At 35.3% G+C, this 4,831-nt stretch overlaps 1 pseudogene; it reads left to right on the top strand.

The window, feature by feature from the left end:
* The first annotated feature begins 526 nt into the window (after window positions 1-526).
* LOC145537584 (heat shock transcription factor, Y-linked-like) lies at window positions 527-2,195 on the top strand (annotated as a pseudogene).
* The last annotated feature ends 2,636 nt before the right edge of the window (window positions 2,196-4,831 follow it).

The raw sequence follows: 4,831 nt of genomic DNA, 5'->3' as shown, positions 1-4,831 counted from the left end.
TTCTGTTCAAGGCCATACAATAAACACTACACTTGCTTTCACTGAAACCCACAGTCAGTTGCTTGACTTTATTGCATAGAAGCGAGCAGACCCATGTTTTGTTTGGTAACAGTCCTGAATGTTAAGAATATGTGTTTAGAAGGGTGATCAATCACTTTTATTTTAGGAACCACGTAGATTTATTGATGTGATTTTTCTGTGTAAAAATACTTTAGGAATGATATTTTGCAGGATCCATGTTTTTGGTTACTATTTATGTAAGCAGCCTTTATTTTAAGTTGATGCAGAAGTTAACACTGGTTGAACATTGCCCTTCAATTGCTAGGAGACCAGTGACTTTATGATGTCAGATCTACCCTTCAATTGCTAATAGACGAGTGACTTTGTGATGTCACAGCTTTCTTACTTTCAGAACCATGGTGATGGTCTAGAGAGTTTACCCTGTAGGCCAGCCAAGCAGCATTTGAAGTTGGAGTGTGTAAAGTCAGACAAGTGAGAAAAGTATCTGAAGAAGGATTTCTCTGAGATGACACATATTCCTTCAGAAATTCAAGATATGCCTCCTAAAGATGTATCAACCGGTTCAGAAACCTCTATTAGATCTTTGTGTGATTACACACTTACTGGGAACTCAGTTTTGAGATCTATGATTGAAGAATATGCTTTTCAGGATTTGTCTGAGGAAGTTGGGATAAAAAGGCCATGCTGTACATTTTCTGTCTCTGAAGAAAATGAGTTGAATGATTTTCTTTCACTCAATTTTCCTCAAAAACTCTGGAATATAGTTGAAAGTGATCAGTTTGAATCTATTTGGTGGGATGAGAGTGGCACTTCTATAGTGATCAAGGAAGAACTCTTCAAGAAAGAAGTCTTGGAAAGAAAGGCCCCTTTCAGAATATATGAAACTGATAGTATCAAAAGTTTAGTTCACTAGCTTAACCTTTATGAGTTTAGTAAAAAGCGACACAATTTTCAAAGATCTGCTTCACTACCTGACTTTCTGGAAGAAGAAAACAATGTCTCTGTTTTGAGGAAGTTATTCCAAAATTTCCACTTATTTGGCAATATGTAAGATTAAATCATGTGATTTAGAAAACATGTTCATATATGTAGCTAAAACTGAATTTAAAATTGAGATAGCAAATTGTTGAAAACATTTTATTTTTTGAAGTTGAGAAGAGCTGGAGGTTAAAATATTTGATATTTAACTTACTCTCCTAGCAACTTTAAACGGATACATGTCCTCAAGCTACTTTAAGTGATATTTACTGGATATATACAACATATTTTTTAGTTAAGGAGCATACCTGTTTCTAACATGTAAGGTGTTAAAACTACTAATGGAGGTGTTTTATTCGATGCTATTTAATTGCTATCCTTAAAGGAATATATTTTTATAGTTTAGCTTTGCTTGTCAGTTTTACCTTGGTTTACAAAAAACTAAATAATTGTATCCTTTGATTCTAGTTACAGGTCTACCATAATCCAAATTTCAAAAGAGTTTATCCCCAACTTTTAGTAAGAATGGAAAGAAGAGTTGGGATTAACAATGTGTTTCCAAAATCTTCATTAGTTCGAGATTACATGAAGAAGCATGTTAAAGCAAGTGTCAACATAGATGATCGTAACTCTGGTTTCCTTCTTGAAACTAGTGGAGAGAGACCATTTTCAGCTTCCACAAGTTTAAGTGTGCCTTTCACATGAAAGACTTATACCAGTCAGATAGTCCCTAAAACAAGCGCCCTATCTCCGTGTGACTTGCCTTCCCCATCATCAATATCAGTTAGACAAACAGAACAGAATGTAGTAGATCAACCTGCTATTTTAAACCAGTTGAGCATTTTTAATTGGCACTGCCATAGCACCTACACTCAAGTAAATGGCCACCTTGAGGACTTTGCTACTACCTCTACATCTGCTTCTCAGAACTGCATCGTATCTGCTTTACGGAGCAGTTCTTTTAGATTGATGGTGTAGCCTTCTACATTTCCAGATAGGTATAGCGATATGTCAGTCTATGACAGTCCTTTTCCTAACCTGCAACAGCGAGTCATCTCAAGGTCCCGAGTGCCAACGATACATCCACCTCTTCTCTTTCAAGTCAATTCATCAACGATATTCGTTATGTGAAAACCATGCTAATTAAAACTGACCTATCAAATAAGTATCAGCGTATGGAACCTAATGAAGATTAAAATTTATGTTGGGTGATGTCAACAAATACCTACAATTCTTGTATTTGGACAATAAAGTTACATGTTCATCTTCACAGTTTTTTTATTTTGAAACAATGAAGAGTAAATTAAGGCTTTATTTCAATGTCTGGCTATTTTACTGCATTCTTTTATATACTGTTCAGTTCAAGAAAACATCCGTTAGGCATCCTAGGTAAATGACACCTAATCTATTCTTTGTAAGTACATTCACAGTTACATGATATTTTATTAGTTATTGGTAGAGTTTTAAGATGGAGAAGGAAATGGCGCCCCACTCAAGTATTCTTGCCTGGAGAATTCCGTGGAAAGAGGCTCCTGGTGGGCTGTGGTTCATAGGGTTGCACAGAGTTGGACACAACTGAAGTGACTTAGCAGCAGCAGAGTCTTAAGACATTAGTCAGGAGATTGTCTTCATTGCAGAAATTCTTTTCATACTTGAAAATATAGATATTGTAGCATGTCCAAAATTAGGATAACCATTATACCATCACTGTGATACCAAAGATTACAGGACTTAATCAGTGACTGGACCATGATCATACAAGATAGGTATTTCACAAGTGGTACTGTATAGGGTCATTTTAGCTCTTCTCTCCTTAAGGCATAGCTTTATTTCCTGCCAGCATGATTCCACCCTATATTTCCTAATGCATATTTAGATTTTGCTTATCTGTTCTCTCAGTGACAAAATAAATTCCTGTGGTGACTGCAGCACCTCAGGATGGTTAACAAGTTCTTTGAAGACATGATATCTGTTTTCCGTAGTAGTTTCATTATTGTTATGTTACACGGTGCTTCTGGAGCTACAATCACACACACTGCTTTCGGATATGCTAAGCCCCTTCTCACAACTTTGACTCAACTCTTTCTTGGGGTTGGAAGGAACCTCTGTTCGCCCTCCTACCAAGGTGAGCACAGATATCAAGTCTTCAATGTGCTTTGGGTCTATATTCTTTTCTTTATGTGTCTTTCACATCAGCTAAAATGTGTACTTACTGAATTATCAACAAAGAAATGGAATCACCAATCAAATGCTATGTACATTACTCAACAACATCATATAATCTGCACTATTATCATAATTCACCTTTTCTACTTACTGAGAATCATTTCCCAGTTGATAAATATATATTATATTTACATGAATGTGAAATGTGGGAACTCAAATTATAAAATGATTGCTGCTCTCATGACGTTTACAGTCAATAAGAACCCATATTAAGCATGTTGTTTCAGGCCCCTGTTCCCTAAAATTCAGTAATAGTTATAGAGATACTTATGAAAAAACAAACAACCAAAAAAAGGAATCATTCATTTTAATCATCTAGAAAATTCATGGAGTAAGGAGGGATCAAAATCAATGGCTGATCCTTAATATAGTTCACAATAAAATATGATGAGCAGAGTGTCTCCCAGTTGGACTATGTAGACTGTTATGAATACTACCTAGAAATCTTGGCAATCTCCACTTTGTGGCCTTTCCTTTAGATGGTGGTGGCAATATCAAGTCATGGCCCTGTTTTGGTATGGTAACCCACATAGGACAACACCAAGTTAAGTTCACCGTTCTCATGTTTGGGGCTAATGGACAGTGAAAGCTGTGAAATATTTGTGTAGATAAGGGAGATGTCCACACAGCACACTCTTTTTCTTTCACTGAAAACTTTCAATAAATTTGGCTGAGAATACCATGCTTTAGAGAGGTAAGAATTTTGCAGCAATTGTAAGAGTTATTGAAATTGGTGTCCTTAGTTATCATTTCAAGCCCAGAGTCCAATGATCTTGTTTTCGATTTCAGCCATCTTACTATGTAGTCAAATTTGCATGCTTTGAGAAATAGCACCTTAAAAACAATCATGTCTTCTATTTCATTGTCGTATACTGGTTATTCCTTCTCACTCCCTTTAACTTCTTTCCTGTTCTGCTTTGAGTAGCAGGTCCTTCTCAAAAAGAACAGGATTAATTAATTTCTTCCTCTGTGATAACTTGGAAAAGGCATGGATAAGGACATTCAATATATCATGTGGAAAAGCTACTGTTTTTGTTCCCTCCTGAAAACATATTATTAAATTATATGTCAAATGTCCTACCACGGGAAACCTGGTTACATGATACATTAACTTGGTGATCAATTCCCATATGGCTCTAACATATCAGTACCTTTAATTCTCAAAAGTTTATAGAGAAAATGTCTTGATACATAAGGGAAATATTGTACATGAGTTTAATTTTCTTTCCTTTACTTATTTATTTTTATAATTGATGCCTAAAATAGTAAAAGTGAGAACAAAAATTTAAGTCAGTTAAACGCAGAAGATTGAGACAAGAAGTAGAAAAATTGATGGGAGACCGTCAGAGGATGAAATTGGATGCTTACAATGTGACAAACACATGTGTAACTGCAGGGCCTAAATAGGTCAATTTGACTTCAGTATTGTTACCCTACATATTATTTTCATTTTAGCAAATCACAGAGTAGTCTTACATGCAAAATATTTTAAGATCCCATGGAATGCACAACAAAGGTATATCTTTTAAAACATTCAGATTTAAATTGTCACTAGAGAGAAATCATTCAAGTACAAAATAATTTCCAAAATTAAGCCTAGAAATAA

Source organism: Giraffa tippelskirchi, chromosome Y, assembly GCF_054371585.1.
Source record: "Giraffa tippelskirchi isolate mGirTip1 chromosome Y, T2T-mGirTip1v1.2.pri, whole genome shotgun sequence".
NCBI classification, from domain to species: Eukaryota; Metazoa; Chordata; class Mammalia; order Artiodactyla; family Giraffidae; genus Giraffa; species Giraffa tippelskirchi.
Note: the sequence above shows the minus strand (reverse complement) of the source record. Positions and strands in the feature narration are given on the sequence as shown.